General features: G+C 42.6%; 1 protein-coding gene across 1 annotated transcript in view; it reads right to left on the bottom strand.

The window, feature by feature from the left end:
- Window positions 1-26,997, bottom strand: part of LOC126480997 (glutamate receptor 1-like) — a 502,527-nt gene that overhangs the window by 378,580 nt on the left and 96,950 nt on the right. The window lies entirely within an intron of this gene.

Raw genomic sequence — 26,997 nt, 5'->3', positions numbered from 1 at the left:
CGGTGACATCTAAGGTCTGAGGATGACACGGCTGCCGGTCGGACCTTGGGTCTTCAAGGCCTGTTAGGACTTTGTTTGTTTGTTGTATTGCTAATAAACGTTATGTTAAGTGTTACTTACTCTTCAGACATGTGAAGCTATGGACCTGTAACCCTGGACGAAATAGTAATAATAAATACAGTACAGTCACGGCGGTTGTGGATTTGATACACTTCTGAAGAGTGCTCCATTATATGCCACAGAGTAAACATTGGTATATATCGTAGTAACTATCTTAATGAGTGTTGGCTTCATTTAAGAGATTATTATTATTACCCCTGCAGTTTTATGTTTGGTGTACACTAGGATATTTAGCGTAACAAGAGCAAATAATTTGCAACACATACTAAAAGCATTAAGATGTTGGCGACGGAGCAGGACAATGACAACTACACAAGGTGTAGAATGCATACCGGAATGTCACGGGATTGTATCCCAGTCGGACCACAGAATATTTCAGACTGCCATCAACCTAGCATTCATCTCTAAATGATGTGAAGATTTACCAGCAACAATACATGATTCAGATTCCTGGCTACACTAGGCCACCTTAAAAAAATGGCTCGGAGCACTATGGGACTTAACATCTGAGGTCATCACTCCCCTAGAACTTTGAACTACTTAAACTTAACTAACCTAAGGAAATCACACACATCCATGCCCGAGGCAGGATTCGAACCTGTGACCGTAGCGATCGCGCGGCTCCAGGCTGAAGCGCCTAGAACCAATCGGTCACTCGGGCCGGCAGGCCACCTTCCCCCGATATGATTACTGGTGTAGATTAGAGATACCTAAGTCGCCGAAGTGGCGTCTGATTGCATGACTTGCATCAAGCAATTGAGAGGCGTGGAATTATTACAATCTAGGCTACATAAATGAAAAGGAAAGAACGTGAGATGGAGTACTGTGACAGAGAACTTAAATCTGGAATTCGAAACAAAGAACCTGGTACAAACGAATTCACTAGAAGCTATTAAGATGCTTGCATTAACCAACCACGATTAATGTTCCAAGTCATGTGCAAACTGTGAGAGTCGGGCGAAATACTCTTAGACGTCAAGAATAATCTAAAAATCACAACACCAAGGAATGTATACGCTGCCCGTTGTATTACTAAACATTCAGGTTAATAATTCATGCTAGTGATAACTAACAGTGGAACTGCTGATAGGAACCTACGTGGGGAGGATCAATTTCGATTCCGTAGCAATGTAGGAATACGAGAGCAACTACTGAAGCCATAGACAGGATGAAGAAACCGTAACCTACATTTATATCATTAAGAGACTGAGAAATAGATATTAAAAATTGGGACTGCAATACGCTTTTTAAAATTCTGAAGTTGTAAAGAGTAAAACATAGAGCGCTAAAGTCCGTCAGAAAAATGTGAAGGAACTAAAGTACAGTTCATTGTCCATAAGTCAGTAACAGATGTGTTTGTAAGGAGTGTCCATACTCGCTGCTGTGTGATATTACTTTTTATTTCCTTTCCTTTCACTACAGATCTGTTTAGGCTAAATTACCATTATCGAGTTTCTTGTGGTATAATATGAGAGACATAATCATCGTTATATATTTTTATGTTGTAGTTGAACACAGAGTATGGATTGCTACTTACGTTTAGTTTGTCAAGCAATCCATGTTCAGTATTCTACTACAACACAAAAATGTATAATGAAAATAATGTCACCAACACAGTATCACAGGTCACTCGATAGCGGCAATTTAGCCGAAACATATCTATAGTGAAAGCGAAAGAAATAAAAATTAGTATCACACAGCAGCGAGTATGGACACTTCCTATAAATACCTGATTTGCGATCTAGACTGTATTTATTAGAAGAAAGAGAGGCAGTGGTGAATAAGAGGGCGGGTCAGTGATGGAGTATATCCATGACGTCATGAAATATTTCACAAAATATTCTATATTCTGGGCATCCGCAGCTGTAGAGTGCTTGATGTTAGGAAGAATTCCGCTGACAGCTGGTAAAATTGTTGTTTTATTAATACACGACGGTTTCGTGGCCTTAAGCTGTTTCATCAAGTTGACGTTAAAAGGTCGTATGTGTATCCATTACTACTAGTCAAGATATATTATTCAGTGAATACATTCGCCAATATATCCTATCTTCGTCGATGTAATGCAGGTAATATTCTCCAAATAACATAATTTGACTAAGAGCGATGGGTACACATATGACCTTTTAACGTTGTTGCGCCTGATAATGCAGCTTTAGACCGCGAAACAGATTGTGTACCAATTTTACCAGCTGTCAGAAAAATTCTACTCAACATCAATAAATATGCACATTAACCAGGTGGTAAAGCAAACCGAGATTTAAGGATTTGGAAGATGCCTTGAATGGAATGAATAGCGTCTCCAAAAGAATTTATAAGCTTATCATCAAACTAATTAAAACAAGGTAATGGAGGATAGCTGAAATTAATCAGGGTATTAGATTATGAAATTAGACGCTGAACGTAGTAGACGCGTTTTGCTTATGTTCAACACTATAATGAACGATGACCGAAGTAGAGAGAATGTGAAATGCAGATGAGCAACAGTAACAAAGCATTTCTGAAAGAGAGGGATTTGTTAATTCCAAAAATCTGCAGTGTATCACAAATCAGAGTTGCTATTATTCAACAGGCTCCCATGAGTAGCAAAGGACGTTAGGTCGCCACCACGTGCCCCTTCCAAATTTCAAAATGTTCGGGAGGGAAGTATATCCCTGCTCAAAATGGGAATGACAACGATGAAGTCTTTTTGAAAACGGGTGCTTGCAGTCTTCATAAAACTTGTGATTCACGACATCTGAGAAGATATTGCGAAACAAGAGATAGTCCAGCTTGTAAGTAATAGCATGCTACATCTTTCGGTTCTCAATTCTTGTTGGAGTAAATCGAAATTTCCTATTAAAATCTTTTTGAATTAAAGTTCTGTCATTTACTTTGTATATCGTTTATTCTAATGCACAATGATGATTTTGGCCTTAGGCCACTTTCAAGTAACACAATAGCTTGGCTCTGAGCACTATGGGACTTAACATCTATGGTCATCAGTCCCCTAGAACTTAGAACTACTTAAACCTAACTAACCTAAGGACATCACACAACACCCAGTCATCACGAGGCAGAGAAAATCCCTGACCCCGCCGGGAATCGAACCTGGGAACCCGGGCGTGGGAAGCGAGAACGCTACCGCACGACCACGAGCTGCGGACTCAAGTAACACAATATTGCGCATGATCGGACTTGTAAAAAAGAAATGATCGTCGATATATATTAAAGCTGGTTACATAGCGGAGGTGTCACATCATGAAAACGACAACAATTCGTGTACGTTGTGAGACACCTCCATTACATAACCAAGCTTAGTATATTTTGAGGATGACTTCGTTTATACGAGAGTCACTTCATAAGTCATGGCAACTATGGCATATCCTGCTGTAAAGCAAGAACATGGTAATTCCACGAGATTCTTTAGACAGGTAACGCAGTGTGTATCTGAATGACAAGATAACGTGGGATTCGAGTACAGAAGGTTACGGCAAAAGTTTCCATGAAAGACATGCATTTTAACAAAATGAATCAAAATCAATTTCGGTCCTCCAGAATAGTTCCCTAGTGTATCCACACAGAACAGCCAACGAAGGGAAAGGTGTTGAAAGCTGTTGGCATTGCCATCAATGTGTGCCACCTGTCGCCGAAGTTCTGTGAGGATATCAACCATGTTTGCAAAATACCTCTCACGCAAACGTTTCTTCTGTTGTGTAATGAAGTCCAATACGCATAGACTAAGATCTGGTGGGTAGGATGGGTGTGGGAAGTTTTCCCACACCCACCGCAGTACACATCTATCTTGTAGCACGGCCGAGCTCACCTGAATGTTTCAGGCGCTGGTACCGAGCCATCCTCGAATAGTCAGAATCAGTTGATTGATTTCGGTACCGTTTGTCGCAGGCTTTCGACTATACTTACTGCGATTACAGGGTGCCACATGATCGCATGATATACCATACTTGGCATGACTTTCAGAATGACCCTCGCAGAAGTGCGATTATGCTCAACATTCCGGTATTTGAAAATGGCCAATACCTGAAATCATGACTGTACGGTAGAATAAACGATCAAATAGTGGCACTTTCATTTGAAAAGCATTATATGACTATAGCCCCAAAATGTGGTAAAATTATCTGAAAATATATTTGTTGTTAAAACCTAAATTGAAACTTATACCTTGCTGCAAGATGCACCAAATCCTGAGAGAGAAAAATATGGAGACGATTAATATACCCGAGAGAAACATTTGAAACTCAATCAGCGGTGTGAGTCACATGCTCGAAGACTGTCGCTTCGAGCTTGATCCCACAACATTAAGAAACAATAAACAGTCGTCTCTACATGTACATCTACATGGTTACTCTCCAATTCACACTTAAGTGCCTGGCATTTTCATACTACTTCTCCACCATTCCAGTCTCGAATGGCGCGTGGGAAAAAGGAACACCTAAATCTTTTCGCTGGAGCTCTGATTGCTCTTATTTTATTATGATCATCCTTTCTCCCTACGTAGGTGGGTGTCAACAAAATATTTTCTCATTCGGAAGAGAAATTTGGTGATTGAAATTTACTAAATAGATATCACCGGAAAGAAAACCGTCCCTTTGTTTCAGTGACTGCCACCGCAACTCGCGTATCAAATCAATGACACTCACACCCCTATTTCGCAATAACACGAAACGAGCTGCCATTCTTTGTACTTTATCGATGTCCTCCGTCAATCCTACCTGTTAAGGATCTCATACCATGCAGTAGTATTCCAGCAGAGGAAGTACAAGTGTAATGTAGGCTGTCTCTTTAGTGGGTTTGTCGCACCTTCTAAGTGTTCTGCCAACAAAGCGCAGTATGTGTTTCGCCTTCCCCACAATATTATTTATTTGGTCTTTCCGATTTAAGTTGCTCGTAATTGTAATTCCCAGGTATTTAGTCGAATTGACAGCCCTTAGATTTGTGCGATTTATCGTATACCCAAAATTTATCGGATTAATTGGACTTGATCGGCTAATGTTTTTAGTAGACGGTAAATTACAGCGTCATCTGAAAACAATCTAAGGGGGCTGCTCAGATTATCACCTCGATCCTTTATGTAAATCAGGAACAGCAGAGTGTCTTTGACACTAACTTGCGGAACGCCAGTTAACACTTCTGTTCTACTCGATGATTTACCATCTATCACTATGAAGAGTAATCTCTCTGGGAGAAAATCACGAATCCAGTCACACAACTGAAACGATACTCCATATGCACGCAATTTGATTAATAGTCGCTTTTGAGGAACGGTATCAAAAGCCTTCTGGAAATCTAGGAATATGGAATTGATCGTATGTGGTCGACTGTGGAACATACCACACTCACCACTGTTTGTCGTAGTGAAAGCTGTCTATCGTATTTGAGGTTGATAGTGCAGCGCCGTTACCATTCTTTTTGTTTGGCGTATAAATCTGTAACAGCTGATGACAAGAGTAATGAGTGTGGGTATTCAATGTGTAGAGTGTACCCTGAGGTGACAGAAGTCATAGGATACCTCCTAATATCGTGTCATACCTTTTTCTGGACCTCCGTAGTGCAGCAGCTCGACGTGGCATGGACTCAGTAAATCGCTGGAACTCCCCTGTTGACATTGCCATCAAAGTGTGCCTCCTGCCGCCGAACTGCTGTGAGGATATTAGCCGTGTTTGCAAAATACCTCCCATGCAGCAGTCCGTGATTGCGGAAGTGTTGCCGAAGCACGATTTTCTACACTAACTGACCTCTCTATTATGTGTCCTAAATGTTCCGTGGAATTCATGTCGGGTATTCTGGGCTGCTAACTCGTTAGCTCGAATTCCCCAGAATGTACTTCAAAGTAATAGCCAACAATTGTAGCCCAGTAACATGACGCATTGTCATCCATAAAAACTCCATCGCTGTTTGAGAACATTACGTCCATCAGTGGCTGCAGGTTTTCGAGCAGACGAGCAGTCGATTCCACCTAAACACAGCCTACGCCTTTATGGAGCCATCACCAGCTTACGCAATTCCTTGTTGACAACTCAGGTCCCCACTGGAACCCTACCATCAGCTCTTGTCGACCGAAAATGGGACTCATCTGACCAGGCCATGGTTTTCCAGTCGTCTAGGGTCCAACCGATATGGCCATGAGCCCAAAAGAGGGCCTGCAAGTGATGTTCTGCCAGCGAAGGTACTCGCATATATTGTCTGCTGCCCTACCCCATTAACGCCAAATTTAACTGCACTGTCGTAATGGATACGTTTGTCGTACGTCCTCTCATTGATTACTGGAGTTATATCACGCAATGTAGCGTGTCTGTTAACACTGACAGCTCTGCGCAAAGGCCGCTGGTCTCGGTCGTTGAGCCTAAATGGTCAGCCATTTCACTGTCCGTGGTTAGAGATAATGCCTGAAATTGGTTTTCTCGGCAAACTCTTGACACTCTGGATCACAAAATACTGAATTTGAAATATCCATACGTCTCGCTCCAATTTCCATTCCGCGTTCAAAGTTTGTTAATTCCCACTGTGCGACGATAATCACATCAGAAAATTTTTCACGTAATTACGTAAATTTAAGGAGTAGGGGGGAGAGATAAAAGGAAGGGAAGGGACTACTAATATCAGATCCATCACGATTTTGTGCAGCATCAGCGGTGACGAGAGAAAATTTGTACCGCACCAGGATTCGAGCCTGCTCTCTCCTAGTTGTAACCGCTTCGCCACCCGCACACGGTGTTTAGCGTAACTGCGTGGTCTATTTCGGAACGCCCCTTGGCCGACCGACAATCCCATCCAGTGTCAGCTATCCGCAGTCCCTGTCCAAGTCCTCCATGCTCGCTACTTGGAGATTCCCGCGCTAAATATGGTGGATCCATTGCCCATCGAGATGAATCAGTTATATCAACGAGTGGTGTCACATCTCCAAAAGAGCGGACATCACGCATTCATACAACGTTTCACATGAATCGCCTGAGAACAAATGGCACTTCCGCCAATGCACTGCCCTTTTGCATCTTGCGTACGCGATATTATCGCCACCTTATTTGTGCATGTCGTTAGCCCATGACTACTGTCACGTCAGTGTAATATAGGTTGGCCCACGCGGCGAAGCTATGAAAGAACCCGTGTCACGAAAAGTTAAAAAGTGTTTATTGATTTGTATTAGGAGGTACACAACACGTAACAGAATAGATGGTTCACGAAACACGAAAAGTTGAGACAAATCACAAGAAATACGAACGGACGTTTGCATAAAACTGTCCCGTCACGTGGACGCAGTTATTAATTACTGTGCCCAAGAACAGTGATTTGGTGGATTGCAGTAAATGAATGCAAATGAGGCTCCCAGGAATGTATGAAGAGGGAAAAAATTCGCACACTCTGCATTTGCGGGGCTATTCCTCACATCCTAGCATACAAAAAATCTCTCACAAATTGTAATCTTGCACATATTTTCGGTAGTAAATGTTCGTTACAGATTCACACTCTGGCAACTCTGTAGTCACAGGTACGGTAACTATGTCTGTCAGTGTATTTGAGTAGTGCCGTGCAGTAGGTGCAGTGGATAGCGCTTTGGGTTAGCACGCAGGAAGTCGCGGGCTCTATTCTGGTTCGAGACGTATTTATTTCTGTTTGCTAAATGCAGTCTGCGTGGTTCGGTATCTGGAGACTTAATCATCATACAGCTATTACAGCGAGTCTTCTACAGGCTACTTCTACGTACCACGAGCGCAGAAATGGAAGTACAATCGTGTTCATTAGTGAACTGTTAAAGAAATCTTTCACATTGCGTCCCCTCGATTCCAACCCTGTTTCCCGTGTATTCTCCGCCAATAGTCTCTTATCACATTTCATGTCTCTTATATTTCGTTAGGACCTTATATCATCAGTAGGGCTTGCAACATGCTTTGAAAAGAATTTCCACATTCGGTTACCATTTGCATGTCCGCCCCCGGTAGCTGAGTGGTCAGCGCGACAGCCTATCAATTCTAAGAGCCTGGGTTCGATTCCCGGCTGGGTCGGAGATTTTCTCCGCTCAGGGACTGGGTGTTCTGTTGTCCTAGTCATCATTATTTTATCCCCATCGACACGCAAGTCGCCGAAGCGGCGTCAAATCGAAAGACCTCGTCACACGCCATTATTATTATACCATTTGCATGTATTGTCACCACGCAACTACTAATTATGCCTTTCATCACTGAATCTGATAAGCGCGTGCTATTTAGTAGGCATCTCCATGCATTAGTATTATTGTAGTCCGCCCCTGGTAGCTGAGTGGTAGCCGGCACGGTAGCTCAGCGTGTTCGGTCAGAGAGCTGGTTGGCCTCTTCAATAAAAAAACTGAGTAGAAGGATCAACAAACGAACTTTAACGGATATCATGTGACGTCCGCAACGGCCAAACACAACGATCTGAAAAAAAATTTCTCCGCTCAGGGACTGGGTGTTGTGTTGTCTTTATCATCATCATTACACCCCAATCGACACGCAAGTCGCCGAAGTGGCGTCAGCTCGAAGGACTTGCACCAAGCGGACGGTCTAGCCGACGGGAGGCCTCCCGTATTTCTTCTTGTTTATTCTATAAAAGTGTAGCAGACGTATGGTATACGCAAACGATGAATATACGGAAATTCTTCCGGTCCTTGGTATATCTGATAATCGGACTGGTGTTGCCGTTCGTGAATAGGCTGCTAGATATTCTGGTCGACGTCACCCAGATATAAACGTTTCGTCGTATGGAGCTTTGCCTTCTCTGCTTCCACCACCGCGCGATGAAGGTCGTCCATGGACTCGCCGTACTCCAGCCACTGAGGAAACTAGTCTGGAGGTCATACACCAAGCACCCAGCGAAGGACGTCTAGCGTAGCAAGGCAGCTGAGTGTCTCGCAACGCACTGCCATTCACGTGCTGCACGGGCACTGGCTGCACTCCTGTCATGATTCTTTATTTCAGCATCCGCATCCTGCAGACCACCCTCTGCGGATGCAGTTCTGTAAATGGCTCCAACAACAACAAGGATCAACGACGAGTGTATAAATATTGTAATATGGTCGGATGAAGCAGCATCCACTCGCGAGGATGTCTGCAACATTCACAATGTCCCCATTGGTGTGCCGCTCTTATCAGCTTTGGCATCAACGTCTGGACCGGAATACAGGAAGACAGGAGTTTGGGTCCCTACTAATTGTCTGACCGGCATTCCTCTGCCTGACGCAGTCGAAGATGTTCAATTTCATGTTCTGAACTGGTTATGGTTCCAACACGATGGTGCACCTCAACCCATTGGAATTAATGCACGATGGTATTTAGACTGAACATTTCCAGGGAAATGGTTCGGTCAGGGAGGTCCAGTTGTATGGCCCCCACATTCACTTCACCTAAATCTCCTAGATTTATACCTGTGGGGACACTTGAAGGAGCACGTGTACTCTATTCCGTCAACGCATGTGGAAGAAGTGATAGCGGATGATCATGCAGCTCGTGTATCTGTGGATGCAGCGATGTTGCAGAGTGTCCAGAGCTGTGTGATACAGCGGGTCGCGCTAAGTTTGGACGTGCAGGGAGGATCGCTTTGAGCATTTGCTCTGAGGACAATGTATTCTTTTGTAAATGTCGTGCGGTCATTAATACGGAAATTATTATTGCCACTGGTCACTAATCAGAGCGGACCTAGTGCATGTAGTATAGATGACTATTAGATGTTGAGTTATGTAACTGTGGAATCATCTTTAGCATTTCGAAATTGATTTTGTTTCTGTATTTATTCTGTCCTATGACAGGTGTTTTGTTTAAACTATCCATTTCTGACTTGTCTTCTATTGTAGATACTGTTGCAAAACGCTGTACTATGTGTGGCTTATGAAATCGTGTGTATTAGAGTATTATATGGCAGACTGAAACTGGCGAATAAAACCAAATACACTTGCGCTCAAAATCTGACCCTCAACCTTCTGCATGCTGACAGGAAACACAGTCGAGTGTACCAACTGCACGACATTACTCCTAAATGCTGACAGGTAAAGTTACCGTACATATTATTACAGTGTTGCCAGGTTGCCAACCTCTGACGTCCATTTACTGCCGGAAATATGCACTAGACGAAAGTTTGCGACAGACATTTTTGTACTGCAACTATACGAGGAATCGTGCTGCGAAATCCAAGTGCGCGAATTTTTCTTCACCCTCTGTAAATTCGATTGAGAACGGTGCAGCCCTTTGTTGCATCATCCGGTAGGTTAGTGCCACCTTAATTCCACCCGTAGTAAACTGGTTGTTGTAGCAACATTTCATCTTCGTTTCATTGCAGACCCACGAAGGAAGAAGCGAACGTGAATTGGACCGTACAGGTGAGTGGGTAAGTAATACGGTCGTAAACATATCCCTCTCTCACCATATGTCAGTTCGCTGACAACGTGTGGAACTTTACTAGCTGACAGTGCATGCAGACGCAAATTAATATATAGTGCAACAGGATTCAGTGCTCGGTGAGCCGAAACATAGTGCAGGCGATAATTTCGCAACAAATCCCTTATATATAATCTTGTGAGAAAGGTAGATGGCCATACTTTTGATAAAGAATTGCTAGCGTAGTAGTAACTGGAAGGATGCTGATGGATCGTGTGGGAGTAGAAGTACCTGCCATCTTCTCCGTGAAGCACACAGTTCAAAGAAAACAGAGTAATGATGGAGCAGAAGTTACATCCCCACCATAAAAATCGTGTGCCCGTCATGGGAAATAATGGTTTCAAACCTAGAATTGAGTTATGTCTGTCAATGGATCGAGCTCAATCAGACATGTATTTCTCAGCAGACGGAAGCAAAATAACATCTGAAATTCTAAATGAAACGTATTATTATCACTTTTACTATGTTTTACTTATTTTAATACTTCAAATGAAACGTATAGACAAATTGTCGAAAATATAAAAGAAAATTTTAACGTCTGCAGTTTGTCTTCGGTAGAGACTACGTCACGATACTTGTATTTTCTTCACAATTGCTAACACTGACGTAATTTTTTTAACTCGCTGGGCCACTTGTCACACGCAACGAATATTTCTATGCCAAGCCTTAGCTATATGATCACCGAAAGGTTTTCTTCGCCCTCTAAATTCACTCAGCCGTTTCAGTTGCTTGCGAACTCACGTTACAGGGTCCGTTTTCTCCTTCCCTATCATACTGTTCGCCAAACTTGTCTTTCTGCTTCGATTTCCTTCAATATGGATAACGGTATCATAACAGTCCTCTAAACGTAAAGAAACGCTACACTTTTTACAGTACCATGCGCTTTCAGTTCTTTTTCCTCTTGAGTAGCACACATGACACCTTTCTGCGACCTTTTGTTCTTGTCAGCTGAGTGTATGGGCATCTGGAAAGGAGCCCATGTTTTCGTCTGTACTCAAGTAGAAGTGGTACTCGCTGAGGCACTGTAAGACACAGAAAAGAAACATGCACGGGCGAACATCAGTGAACAATGTATGGTAGTGCGACTTACACTGTGCGTCAACCGACTCAGAAGAGAATCGAAGCATTTAAGTGTGGTATTACAGAAGAATGTTGAAAATTCAGCAAACTGATTACGTACGAAATGAGAACGTTCTCCGCAGAATCGGCGAAGAAGAAATGTATGGAGACTTACGCTGCAGTTGTCTAGTATTCTCTTGTAAGAAATCTTCCAGCCAGTCTTATTCACGTCCGGTTTGTCACTTTTAGAGGATCCAATTAGTTGCTGGCCGTAATTGGCTTAGCCAGCGGCGGTGGCTGAATAGCAATACGTTTACTACTAGCCACACAGTAGTGGCAGCCGAAGTTTGCAAATCAACCAACTAATCCTAGAGAGTGTTTTTCCTTTCTTGCCTACATATTCGCTAACTAGAGCTATGAGGGAGGGATTATGAAGCAGAGGAGCCGTCGTGGCTGAAGAATAAGGATACCGGCCTTACGCTCTACATGATGGGCTGTACAAGCCCCAGCCTTCGCAGAAGCCGACTCTGTTTGTCGTAGCCTGTACTGTTACTGGGGCAAGTTCAACGTCCTGCACGGGGGAGCCGAAGGGCCATGCTGATGTACCAATGTGTAAGGGCGCTGATCCTTTTCTGTCATGGCATACGACTTGAACCGTGGCGGCTGGCGCTAGGGTGTTCCACTTACATCGTTAATATCGATATTCGGATGTCCTGCTATCTTTGACTGCTCCCACGGCGGGATTCCGGTTGAACGTGTGACGAGTGAGTCTCCGGTCGGCGTTCAACGAGCCAACTTGTGTTGTAAACAAGCCGGCGTCCCTGACCGTGGTGCATTGGCCTCGCCGTGCTCGCCGCCCTTGTCTTTCGGCGCGCGCCGGATGTAAGGTGCCGATCATTGGGCGCTTGACGTGCTAAATTGCGGTGGGTTCGTCGCTTCACGCTGATCAGCTTCCCAGCTCGTAGTTTACATGCTCCAAGTTAAGTATGACTTTTATTCTGTGTTTAACTAAGAAGATTGTTGAAACTTATTCAGGCATGAGTAGCTGCCGGAGATGGTTCTTAACTTGGTTCCACAGTGGCTATTTTAAGGAGGCTGATGTTCCTCATTCCGCTTCTGATCATCCATGGGGTGTGTGTTTTAAGTGGTTTTCATGCAAATTTTAACTTGTTTTAGGACATATTGTGCGCTTTGGGACTGCCTGCGGTTGTGTACGTGCCCGGCAGCCGTAGAGTTAATGGTTTAATCATCTGTCACGGCCGCATTTGGTATGTTTTGTTTAATGTTGAAAGTGTGTTAAGGCAACTGGAAGTGATCTCTAAGTTCTTTGCTAATTTACTGGCAGACGGGTAATGTTAGAGTATTGCTCCATAATAATTTGGGAGCATGCTTATTATATATTCCAGTGTGGCTGTGATTTGACCTTGTCTTCATTGCAATCTATTTGTGCTGCAGGTCGTTTGTTAAGACTGCTTGTTCCCTGGCGTCGGCGTGCTTATGGATTCTTGTCAGGACCGCTCATTGTGGGGTCGGTCGGATTATATATAAATATACACCGCCTTCTATGTGACCCTGCGCACAAGCCGTGGGGAGAGAAAGCTCGTATTGCCTCCCTGCAGTAGCGTTATTGCTTCCAAACACTGCTATGAGCCTTAACGCTGTTCCCTAAAGTTAAGTACAATTTGGGAATCATTCTGAGTCATTATGTCCGTTAGTTAAGTGAGGCCGATCTTTTAATGTTAGCGTTTCTGTAAGTCATTTTACTGGTTGAGTTATTACTAGCTATTCTTATTTAGCACTTACGTTAATCATTTGTGTATCTTTAATGAACGTGCAACTTACTACTCCTCTGTGCGAGTTTTGCAACCTTTGTTGGCCCACTTTGTATTTTTAGTACAGGGTGATTCAAAAAGAATACCACAACTTTAGGAATTTAAAACTCTGCAACGACAAAAGGCAGAGCTAAGCACTATCTGTCGGCGAATTAAGGGAGCTATAAAGTTTCATTTAGTTGTACATTTGTTCGCTTGAGGCGCTGTTGACTAGGCGTCAGCGTCAGTTGATGCTAAGATGGCGACCTCTCAACAGAAAGCTTTTTGTGTTATTGAGTACGGCAGAAGTGAATCGACGACAGTTGTTCAGCGTGCATTTCGAACGAAGTATGGTGTTAAACCTCCTGATAGGTGGTGTATTAAATGTCCGTAACTACCTGAACGTCAACTACCCGAGGCGATGGATCGGCCGCCAGGCAGCCCGTGACAGAGCACTTCATCACTGGCCTCCAAGAAGCCCTGATCTTACCCCCTGCGATTTTTTCTTATGAGGGTATGTTAAGGTATGGTGTTTCGGCCACCTCTCCCAGCCACCATTGATGATTTGAAACGAGAAATAACAGCAGCTATCCAAACTGTTACGCCTGATATGCTACAGAGAGTTTGGAACGAGTAGGAATATCGGGTTGATATTGCTCAAGCGTCTGGAGGGGGCCATATTGAACATCTCTGAACTTGTTTTTGAGTGAAAAAGACCTTTTTAAATACTCTTTGTAACGATGTATAACAGAAGGTTATATTATGTTTCTTTCATTAAATACACATTTTTAAAGTTGTGGTATTCTTTTTGAATCACACTGTATAAGCATGTTTCACTGTCGAGCTTTATGTGGGCAGTTCAGTTTTATTAAGCTTTACGATCTCTTTGTTCTTATGAAGTTGTGGTATTATGTGGCTGTGTAACTATGGTTGGAAGAGTGTAGTGTTATTATTCTCTTGAGATTTGGTTAAACAACAACGATTGTTTGTGACTGATTATTCACCTTGCCTACTATCAATGATTTTGGTTGCGGACGCAAAATAATGTGATTCTTGTTCGTGTTTATGTACAGGGCTATTACAAATGATTGAAGTGATTCCATAAATTCGCTGTAGCTCCATTCATTGATATATGGTCAGACACACTACAGATACGTAGAAAAACTCATCAAGTTTTGTTCGGCTGAAGCCGCACTTCAGGTTTCTGCCGCCAGAGCGCTCGAGACCGCAGTGAGACAAAATGGCGACAGGAGCCGAGAAAGCGTATGTCGTGCTTGAAATACACTCACATCAGTCAGTCATAACAGTGCAACGACACTTCAGGACGAAGTTCAACAAAGATCCACCAACTGCTAACTCCATTCGGCGATGGTATGCGCAGTTTAAAGCTTGTGGATGCCTCTGTAAGGGGAAATCAACGGGTCGGCCTGCAGTGAGCGAAGAAACGGTTGAACGCGTGCGGGCAAGCTTCACGCGTAGCCCGCGGAAGTCGACGAATAAAGCAAGCAGGGAGCTAAACGTACCACAGCCGACGGTTTGGAAAATCTTACGGAAAAGGCTAAAGCAGAAGCCTTACCGTTTACAAATGCTACAAGCCCTGACACCCGAAGACAAAGTCAAACGCTTTGAATTTTCGGCGCGGTTGCAACAGCTCATGGAAGAGGATGCGTTCAGTGCGAAACTTGTTTTCAATGATGAAGCAACATTTTTTCTTAATGGTGAAGTGAACAGAAACAATGTGCGAATCTGGGCGGTAGAGAATCCTCACACATTTGTGCAGCAAATTCGCAATTCACCAAAAGTTAACGTGTTTTGTGCAATCTCACGGTTTAAAGTTCTTCTGCGGAAAAAACGTTACAGGACACGTGTATCTGGACATGCTGGAAAATTGGCTCATGCCACAACTGGAGACCGACAGCGCCGACTTCATCTTTCAACAGGATGGTGCTCCACCGCACTTCCATCATGATGTTCGGCATTTCTTAAACAGGAGATTGGAAAACCGATGGACCGGTCGTGGTGGAGATCATGATCAGCAATTCATGTCATGGCCTCCACGCTCTCCCGACTTAACCACATGCGATTTCTTTCTGTGGGGTTATTCAGTGTTTAAACCTCCTCTACCAAGAAACGTGCCAGAACTGCGAGCTCGCATCAACGATGCTTTCGAACTCATTGATGGGGACATGCTGCGCCGAGTGTGGGAGGAACTTGATTATCGGCTTGATGTCTGCCGAATCACTAAAGGGGCACATATCGAACATTTGTGAATGCCTAAAAAAACTTTTTGAGTTTTTGTATGTGTGTGCAAAGCATTGTGAAAATATCTCAGATAATAAAGTTATTGTAGAGCTGTTAAATCGCTTCAATCATTTGTAATAACCCTGTAATTCAATCAAAGTGAAGAATTGTATATTGCATGAGTAAGAGGGCAAATGTCCGAATTGAAGTTTATAATAAAGTCTGTTTTGAGTCAAATTAAAATTGCAAAACAAATACAAGCTTGTCCATCATCAGTGATCCCAGGCTTCCTATTTCCTTTAAATAACTGTTGTGAGATTGTAGTTTTTATTTTCTAAATCACTGAGTAGTACCACGGTACACGGCTACTCGCCGCACCAGGTTGACCAGAATATCAATGGCGCCTGTGGCGCTGCTGAGGATAGGGACACCGCTTCCTTGATGCCCTTGATGCCGCTGCTTCTACCGTTGCAGCACAGCACGCAGAGCACGAGGGAACCAACGGGCAGTCGTCGACACCGCCAGTTGCAGAAACAACGACAGACACGACGCTGCCAGCTGTTGCACACTCTGACTTGTGAACTATTTTCGGCCAGTTGCTGGCCGCCATGGGTGCAAAACTAGAGTATCAGTGACTGAGATGAAGGTAATTATGGATATCAAATTAATTCCAATTTAGGTGAGTAAAGAAATAAATTAAACACAGAACTTAATACGAAGCTCTACCAGCGCTCTCGACCTACAGAAGCTGTAAAATATTTTCTGCAGCTCTTCTGGGGCACAGCAATGTATTCTATTGTCGCTTAGACGCTCAGGCTAATTATGAATTAGGGAGAAGTCCTGGGCAAACTGCTTAAAGATAACGGGGAAGTGTGGGGTAATTTAGAAACTAACTCAAATACAGTAGATGAAAAATCTGTGGTAATGGACAAATAGAATATGTCTACTTCGAAGAATACACATCAATTTGACTGTGTATTACTGTACTTTTCTTGTGTACAATCTAGATTTCGGCTGTCTCGCCATTATGTAAAGTGGTAAAAATAGGAATATGTAAAGAATAAAATGAATAGCAATTTTTTTGAAAAAACATGTTTTATATGATAGCTGACACAAAATTACGAGATATGCACTTACTTGTTAGACCATTAACATCATTTTGCTGTATACTGTGCAGGATGACAAATACACAGTTCAACACATTTGATTAGCATTAATATAAATTTCTTGTAGAAATGCAGCACATTGTTGTACAAGCACATCATATCTGGTAAAGTTGGTCCAAAGCAGACATACTCAAGACTAGCACATGCCAATGTGATGTAAATATTAAAGTGACGTCAGAGAATGTAGACTTTAGAAGACCAGACATAATTCTACATTTTATTATGACACCATTTATGCCAATTTTCATGATGATACAAAAAATTCCGCAACATGGCTGCCTAAAATGTTTGATCACAATATACTTTCAAGTTACCGTCGAAAAAGGCCTCTCAAAGACTGTAGTTTTTCCCGTGTCCGTTTTCTGTTGATTCCATGCAACATGTAGAGCACTACAGCCCTGCCAGGAGGAGAAGTATCCGACAGCCAAGAGGCAGAGCATTAACATATGAGTGACTGGCTGACAGGTTAAAGTTGTGGGGACACTTATAAATCTTTTAAGCCTGTCGCCACAGAGGCGCCGGTTGTTTGATCACTGTAACACTCCATAACGTATCAGTGATTAACCAAAATTCCTAGGCACTGTGGAGCGTTTAATAGATGAAATGAAACGACAGGACCAACAAAACGAGATAAATTCGCAGAAATATAGGGTCGTGTCACATAGAGGAAATGTCTCACATTATTCGGCGAGATTATTAAACAACAAAGAAGTTAAAACTTCATTCTGTTAGTGGGCTGCACTAGACACACAATACATGAGCGATTTTTTAGTCATCGATGTTTTCATTACTTTTACAGCATTGATTACCGTTGGTTATATGACCACCAGTTACTCTGGAGAAACCTGACGATGGTGGATTGTACCATCAAAACCGGTCGCAATTAGATAAATAGTATATACAGACATACTGCTGACAGTGTTATTAATTACTTCACATGTAGAAATATACTTCTTTGTGTCGACATTTATATCATTGGTGGCACTGATGCATATTTAACAAGACATTACAATCTTAGACAGATGCGGAAATGGTATAACGGGATTGGGATTCGCCCCCAACAGGAAGGCATCCATAACGGTAGTTCAGGTATACATGCCGACGTCACAACCTGCAGATGAAGAGATAGAGAAAGTATATGAGGATATTGAAAGGGTGATACAGTATGTAAAGGGATATGAAAATCTAATAGTCATGGGAGTCTGTAATTCAGTTGCAGGGGAAGGAGTAGAAGAAAAGGTTACAGGAGAATATGGACCTGGGGTAAGGATAGGAGAGGAGAAAGACTAACTGAGTTATGTAATAAACTTCAGTAATATGTAGCGAATGCTCTGTTTAAGAACCACAAGAGGAGGATATGGAAAAAGCCTGGTGATACGGGATGTTTGATATACATTACATCATGGTCATACAGAGATTCCGAAATCAGGTACCGGATTGTAAGGAGTATCCAGGAGCAGATATAGGCTCCGATCACATTATAGTAGTGAGGCTGAAGTTCAGGAGATAATCAGGAAGAATCAATATACAAAAAGTGGGACACGGAAGACTAAGGAAGGACAAGATACGCTTGAAGTTCTCTACAGCAAATCGGGAATACCTCAGTAGGCAGTACAGTTGAAGAGGAATCACAGAAGTTGGAAAGAAAAACGTAGGTGCAAAGAGGATAACTGCGAATAAATCATGAATACCAGAATAAATATTTCAGTTGATCGATGAAAGCAGGAAGTACAAAAATGGTCAGGGATACAGAAATACAAGTTTCTGATGAATTAAATAAACAGGAAGTGCAGGGAAGGTAAGACGTAATGGCTGCATGAAAAATGTGAAGCATTCAAATGGAATTGATTGTAGGTAGGACTGATTTAGGATATAGGAAAATCAAAACAACCTTCGGTGAAATTGGCTCAAAAATGGTTCAAATGGCTCTGAGCACTATGGGACTCAACTTCTGAGGTCATTAGTCCCCTAGAACTTAGAACTAGTTAAACCTAACTAACCTAAGGACATCACACACATCCATGCCCGAGGCAGGATTCGAACCTGCGACCGTAGCGGTCTCGCGATTCCAGACTGCAGCGCCTAGAATCGCACGGCCACTTCGGCCGGCTCGGTGAAATTAAAAGTAGGGATATTAACATTAAGAGGGCAAAGAAAGTTCCACTTTAAATGCAGAGGAGACAGTGGATAGATGGAAAGATTGCACTGGAGGCCTCTATGAGGAGGAAGATTTGTTTGATGTGATAGAAGAAGAAACTGTAGTCGATTTACAAGAGATAGGGGGTCCAGTATTAGAATCAGAATTTAAGAGAACTTTGCCATGACTTAAGGTCAAATAAGACAGAAGGGATAGAGAAAATTTCATCAGGATTTCTAAAATCATTGGGAGAAGTGGCAACAAAACGACTATTCACGTTGGTGTGTGGAAAGTATGAGCCTGGCGACATAAAAGCTGACTTTCGGATAAATATAATCCACACAATTCCGCAGACTGCGAATGCTGACAAGTGCGAAAATTACTGCGCAATCGGCTTAAAAGGTCATGCATTCAAGTTGCTAGCAAGAATTATAAACAGAAGAATGGAAAAGAAAATTGATGACGATCAGTTTGGCTTTAGGGAAGGTAAAGGCACCAGAGAGATAATTCTGACCTTGCGGGTGATGGTGGAAGCAAGAGTAAAGAAAAATCAACACACGTTCATAGGATTTGTCGACCTGGAAAAAGCGTTCGATACTGTAGAATGAAATAAATTTCCTTTACTTTACGTCTATGCTTACAAACTAATTGACCATTTTCAGATCCGTTTTATAAAAACAAAGTCCTAATGTACTGCAGCCGTAGTGCCATCGTCAAATGTTAAATGCAAAATTAGCACCAGCATTGTTACATATACAGGATTAGTCACTAACTATTGCCACCAAGAATAACTCCGAAAGTATGATAGGAGCTACTGGTGAATAACCACTCACTCACACATTGCCGTCAGTTCAAATCGGTTACCGTATACAGTATAATGCCTTTTATCAGTTGGTTCACTACAAAATTATGCTGCCAGTTTAGCCCCGTCTGCTTCTATTTTCTTTCAATCCATAGAAAATCAGTCGTCGGCCACTATTTTTAATAAATTAACCTCGTTTCGACACTACTAGGAGTTTCTTCCTCAGAAATTAAATCAAAGAATGGTCTATATTCTATAACATGGTCACAGAATTATGACTAAAAATGTATGATAGAGTATAACTACGAAATCGTCGTAAAAGACTGGCAGTACTTACATGTCATTTATAAAATAATAAATATGCCAAAAAGGCATTAATCGCAAAATATTAAAGACAAAACTGTGATGGCGAGCCACTAAGGGCTGCTCGTTACTTGCGTGGTGCAGGTTTGAAAACGGACTGAAGAAAAAAAGTGTCCTTTCAAGAGGAAGGTGCTTCAAAAGGTCGATGGACCAATCTAAAATGGGAATTAATAGCAAAATAGGATCTTCACCAGCGATTTGGAAAGCCACACCTTGGCCTAATATTAGGTCAGAAGAGGCTACAGTTGTTTGGCCACATCCTTGAATCTGATGGATCTCTCCCATACTGAGTCCTCCATTCTCAAACTGCTGGAAAATGCCCAAGAGGAGAAAACGCCGAATAGGATGCCCAAGGATGCGACGGAAGGAGTAGGTATTCACAATCCTCTAACAGACGACCGCTGTAAAAGATGCAGTTAGACACAGGCAACGATGGTATATCATATGCAAGGCATTTCTCTTGTGTTGTGTCTGACTTCCATTTTTATTGTGCTTTTTAATGCATTTTTCATAATTTTTTGCAGTGTGTGTTTTTTTGTATTTTCTAGTGTGGTTATTTCTTTTTCTTTTCCACTGTAGGCCTTACAGACTCATTAATTGAGCAAATAATTATGATGTGTGTAAATGTGTTAAAATTTTAAATAGGAAAATATAAATACATTGTACAAAATGTATGTAGTAGTCTATGCTGAACAATGTATATAAATGTACGCAACACCCACGTGTGTATCTAAATTTATTTGGAATATGGCCCAGAAGATTTAGGTACTTTTAAAAAATAGTCTGCTACACACGCTGATTGGCCTATTAAGTTTTAGGTAAAAATAATGTGCTTTCATTGTCTCTTTAATTCTAATGAACTCCAAGAATATTTTAAATTTTCCACCTTCGCCTTCTTCCATTTTAGTATTTGCCACCAGCACCATCTTGCAGTTTTTAAACGTCCTGCCAATGCAATCTTGGATTTTTAAATTTCGAATAATCGCTATTTTATGGCATCATGCATTCAAGGTCATTAATTACTTCATTGCCTCTGAAGTAGGCCATCTGTGCAGGTATCCTCGGGTGCTAGTCACATGGGAAATGCTCCACAATATACACAGCATCCCAAATTATGAATGTTACACCTTGGTATGTATGACGGGGAGTCTAATATGTGTGACAACGCATGTTTCTCACTTGCTTATTTTTGATAACACATAATGGCATACTACCTTTAAAGTATGTAACACTACGTGGGCATGCACACAATATTTAATTACATGTACGTTACTATGCAAAATAACACGAAGCAATGATATGTGTCTTCCCTGCTTAAAGAAATTCATAATGAGATCATGTCTTCCTGAAACATGCTGAGTCCATAAATAAATCACACATTAGGACAAAGGACAACTGGTGTATCATAATCTCCTTACTCCTAAAAATACGGTAACCGAATCAAAATTTTATATGTTACTTCAAGTTCAGGAATAAGTTATAAACTGGATAGAGTGCGCAAATTAGAATCAAATATTTAAAGTTCATGGATCTAATGCATACAATAGATATTCAGAAGGAGGTACTATGAAATGAATAAACATATTATGAAAATAGAAGTAATGGCAAAGCAAAGATTAATAGTTTTCAGACAGATTCACTGAATGAGCGAAAGAAGTTATAAAAAAAATAATACTTCATTTTTACTATAACAATCTTTGATCACAAAACTCAAGGAAGATCTGTAGTAAAACAGTACTCAAGAGATAAAATACACGCAACAGGACAGTACAGTAAAATACTCAGATTTACATGGTTACATACGCTGAGAACATAGAGAGACAGAGTGTTGAGGGAAGAAGATAGTAACTTGATTAAATTATATTTCGCACACGAAACAACCAAGAACTGGAAGTTATGACGTCATACTCAGTGTTCAGACATATATTGACGGAGAACTGAAACCATAACATAATAGTTTAGGTATCAGTTTTAAGCTCTGTAAAGGCACAAAAACTCGTATTAACCCATGCCACATTAAAAACCTTTGAAGATGAGTCTAACACTTTATCTTTATAAGGAAGATAATGAGTACTAACAACGAAACTGCCACAACGCATTTTGTCGACTGAAAGTAGCGTGAACAACTCGCTCTAAAATATTAGCTGTCCACAATCCTATGGGTGAGACTGTATATGTAGCGCGCTTATTTGAACGTTGTTAACCGCGTTTGAACTAATTACGCTCTGTGTGGTTTGATTCCTTTTTCAGCACGCACACCGTGAAGCACTCCTCTTATTTGTTCTGCCGTTACACGCTCCACGGTCTGGGTGTTTGCCTGTGTCAGTTTATCGACATACAATAACGCCCTACAGGGACGCGTGCTTTTACTTTGTGAAGTGTTTACGCGATTTAGATGCCCAGGGGCGATTTAAATCGCGGACGCGAAGCAGGAATAAACAAAAACTGAAAGTAAATTTTCCCGAAAAACCCTTGCAGACTGCATTTTTTCGGCACATCTGTGCGATCTTTATTTACGAGGTCGATATTCCCTCTTGGTATTACAGCTCTGTTTGCCTGCTGCTGCTTTGCGATTGCTATTAGCTTGGTAATAACTTCATTACCTACCGTACATTGAAACTTTCTTCTCGTTCATAAAGCTAACAACGGCTAGTACGCCTAGATGGTGGGGTACATTCCTCTTCAAAAGTTAACCACCATCCCTCCTATACCGTTGTGCACTTATGTATTAAACAACCATTCATAAACTTCCACGTCGTAGGCTGGGAAGGCTGGTAAAACCGGACAGGCGGGGAACTGTGGCGGAACTAATATCAGACCTTAATGTTGGGCAGAGTTCAAATGTGTCCGAACACACAGTGCACCGATCCATCCCTAACGATGGGCCTCCGCAGCTGACGTCCCATGCAAGTGCCAATGTCAACATCACAACATCGGCAAGTATGACTGGAATCGGCACATGACTATCGGCAATGGACGGTGGCGCAGTGGCAGAGCGTTGCATTGTATGATGAATTCCTGTGGTGTCACCGCCAGACACCACACTTGCTAGGTGGTAGCCTTTAAATCGGCCGCGGTATACGTCGGACCCGCGTGTCGCCACTATCAGTGATTGCAGACCGAGCGCCGCCACACGGCAGGTCTAGAGAGACGTCCTAGCACTCGCCCCAGTTGTACAGCCGACTTTGCTAGCGATGGTTCACTGACAAATTACGCTCTCATTTGCCGAGACGATAGTTAGCATAGCCTTCAGCTACGTCATTTGCTACGACCTAGCATGGCGCCATTATCATTTGCTATTTATCTTGTGATGCATGTACCGTCAGACCGATGTTCACCAATTATGGATTAAAGTTAAGTATTCCAGAAGCTACGTACTTTTTTCACTAGACTCTACTCCTTTAACTGTTCCAGACCTGACGCCAGCCTGCGTGAGCTTAAACGCGTGCCATTCGGCTATCTCATAGTGGCTTGGCTGTCTTGCCAAGTCACAACAATTCCGATACCTTCTTCATCATGCCGATCAGAGGACCCGAAACCATCGTCTTCCAGCGCAACAGCTACTTCAGACAAGCTGGCGGCGACTGCATTGTACTCAGGGTAACATTTACGGGGTGCACAAGGCCCTGTGGAGGTCGTGCAAGGCACCATGACGGCTAACGAATATCGTACGCTAGTTGCAGACCACGTTCACCCTCTCATGGCGGTTTCCCGACGACAGTGCCATTTTTCAACGAGATAATGCGCCATACTACGAAACCCGGAGTGGGATGGAGATGTTCGAGGAACACAGTAGCGAGTTCCAATTGACTCGCCAGATCGAAAATATCTGCGATGTGATTGAACGTGGCGTCAGTGCTTGTCGCCCCCATCCAGTAAATTTACGAAAATTAGGACACTTGCGTGTGCAGATGTGCATTATTGCTTCCATGCCACGACGCGTCGCAACTGTTATCGGTCCCAAAGGTGGAAATACCGCCTATTAGGTAAACAGTCATAATGTTCTGGCTGATCATTGTATATATGTGTGAACAGCTAAACGAGTAGCAATTTTTCTGGTGTAACCGATTCTTTAAATTAAGCCGGTCCAACATACATCTCAATGTAACGGATACCATATAATGCGACTGACCCGTACACGGCTCGTGTTCATGCCATTTATTGTTTGTCATCTTCTATTACGGTACTCCCTCCTCGTTCTCTTATTATATTTACTGGCGTCACTAACTTCCTACCTTACTTACCCGTTGAGGCAACAGCAGCGCGTATCGATAAGTGCACTGTCGTACCATCTCTGGGGCGACAGATAGTATTTCCGGGCCGTCGTGAGTCTGGCAGTCAGTTCGGAACCAACTAGCCGTGCAGTCGGGACACAGCAGCGGTGAAGTCGGGGGACGGAGCGCCGGTGAGGCGCCGACAGCCAGTGGTCGCCGACCGCTGGCGACACACGTGAACTGTCCGGCGGATGGAGATCGGAGCGGGACGACCGTTGGCTGGTCGTTCGGTTGGTCGTCTCATCGGCCGACGTATACTTGGTCCTTTCACCTTTTCCGGGCCTGGGGAGTTGGTCGGTTGGCGTGGAGCAGCGAGGAAATTTCCTCGGCGCGTAGTTTGGCCGGGCCCGCTGGTGGCCTCTATGCGGTGTTGAGAGTATGTGGTGCTGCTCCCATTATTACGAGGTCCGTGGCTCACGGATCCTGGACATGAAAGTTGAGTTTTGACTTAATCTACAAGCAAGTCACGACTGTTCACATTGTGTCGTTTGGAGTTTTTCGTCGGCTGTTGGGATATTCCTGCGAGCAACAACGTGTGTTTTCAAGTTTGCAAATTTTAGCCACCCTCTGGTGGAGTTTAACTGTACTTCGTTATTTGAATTGAAGTGCACAGCGGAATCTTCTGCCTTGTGGCCGTTAACGTTTTAGTTACCTGTCCTGGCCGTTGACGTAAATTCAGGCAATGTATTTTCCTCATCGTATTGCCACTGTCCAGCACAGTGAGTAGTTTGACAGCTCAATGTATAATTGGTTATGGGCGCCAATACCTTCTACGTTGTTCCATTGAACTCCCTGTTTTGTGCTGGTCGGGTGAAGTGGAGGTTAGCTTGTCGGTGGGTCCGTTGACTGTCTGTCGGTTGGGTTGTCGTCAGATCGTCAATGTTTGGGCCGACTGCCTATCTCACCTAAGCGAGGATTAATGTTTGAATTCCAGGCCGACCCTCGGAACTTCTGAGCACCGTTGGGTGTACTGCCTTTTCTTGTTTGTTCTTGTTGTTTGTACTCGTATGGCTTCTAGCCTACTTTTAGATTAAGGTTGTTTTGCCCTTAAGGTGTCAGATGGTTTGGGACTTCAACCTAATTTAAGAATTGTTTTATGTGAAGCCTTTGGCATTTTTAAAAGTAATGTTATTGAGCCTAAAGTGTTGGGCCTTCAGCCGATTTTGAATTTAAGTTGTTTGCTCTTAAAGTGTCAGATTCTTTGGGCCTTCAGCCTAATTAAGGAAGTGTTTTAAGATAAGGCTTTGCCTTTTAAATTTCTGATTTTGGTTGAGCTTTAAGTTATTGGCTTTCAGCCGATTTTAAATTAAAGTTGCCTTGCCCTTAAGGCATTAGATTGTACGGCGCATTCAGCCGCTAATTAAGATTCCAAAACTAAAGCTGTGTTTTTTTTTTTAATTTTCTTGGCTCTTGTAATGTTTGATCAAATAAAAGGTTGTATGTTCGAGTGTAACTAACAGCCGCTTATTTTTTCCCCTTTCCACAATTTAAACTACTTGACCTGTCCTGCGGGTTTAGCGGGGCGTCTCAGCGACCATTTAAGAGAAACAGTCAATAAAACACGACGGTGGGTGCCTCACATGGGCGTGTGTTATTCACAGTTGGCATTGACAGATTAAGTTTAATGTTGTTTAATCTCTTAAGTTATTGTAGGTTGCTGTGGGTGCCTCACACAACAACGCACAATAACCTAATAAACAGCATTAAACTTACTCTTCCAGTCTCACTCTTCATTACAAGAGAATCGACAAATCAGAAGATTATCGTAAGACTTACGATGCCCATGCCAGCTGAGTGACAATTCTTAAGTCAATAAATATTTGTACCAAACTGCGCCGTAGGCGTTCTTGTCCTGATACAAGGATTCAAAATTTAGAATATACCAATGGCACCCACTGTGCCGCCACCCTGGCCAGTAATCGTCAGGGCCAGAAAGAATATCAGTTCGGTCGTCAGTCGTGTACCCTGGTTAATACTGTAACTTAAATATAGAGAAATTATTTCATAAATCAATTATTAAGAAAATCAAAACACGAAATCCTTATTCCGACGCCACAGAGAGGGACAAGCAGACGTGCGCTTGCTCACCCACAGTCTCCGATTTACAAAATACCGACAGCGCTCAACTATCACACGGACTCAGCAGTAACAGAAAAACCAGCAAGTACAGAACAGTTAGTCTTTGATTACTTATGTAGAAATGTTACTACTGCAATGTACACGGAACGGAACGTTACTCCACAAGTTCACGAAGTACAAAACTTTTGTACCACACTAATCTAAACGCTCGAGAGAACAAAATAATTACAAACAGATGTGGGATTCCTTTATCAATTGATCAAGCCTCAAGACCAGACAAAAATATCACTCTGACCTCCGGAACAGCAAAAATGTATAGATCAGAAGGTAAAGCGGAAAAGTCGTAGATAATTATCTGTAGTTGGTACTACGTCGAGAAAGTACAACAGTCATCAAAAATGGAGGAGCGACCAAGTTATAGCACACTCAAGTTGGTGGCTATGAATAACGGCCGTTCTCAACGAAGAAAAAACAAGTTGTTTGCCTTCCACCGGACGGCTCAATCTTGATACAATTACGACTGTACACAACCCTCCCACGTTGTACCTACGGTGCCCAACAGCTTC

The sequence above is a fragment of the Schistocerca serialis genome, chromosome 5 (assembly GCF_023864345.2).
Source record: "Schistocerca serialis cubense isolate TAMUIC-IGC-003099 chromosome 5, iqSchSeri2.2, whole genome shotgun sequence".
Lineage (NCBI taxonomy): Eukaryota > Metazoa > Arthropoda > Insecta > Orthoptera > Acrididae > Schistocerca > Schistocerca serialis.
This window is presented reverse-complemented; position numbering and strand designations above follow the sequence as displayed.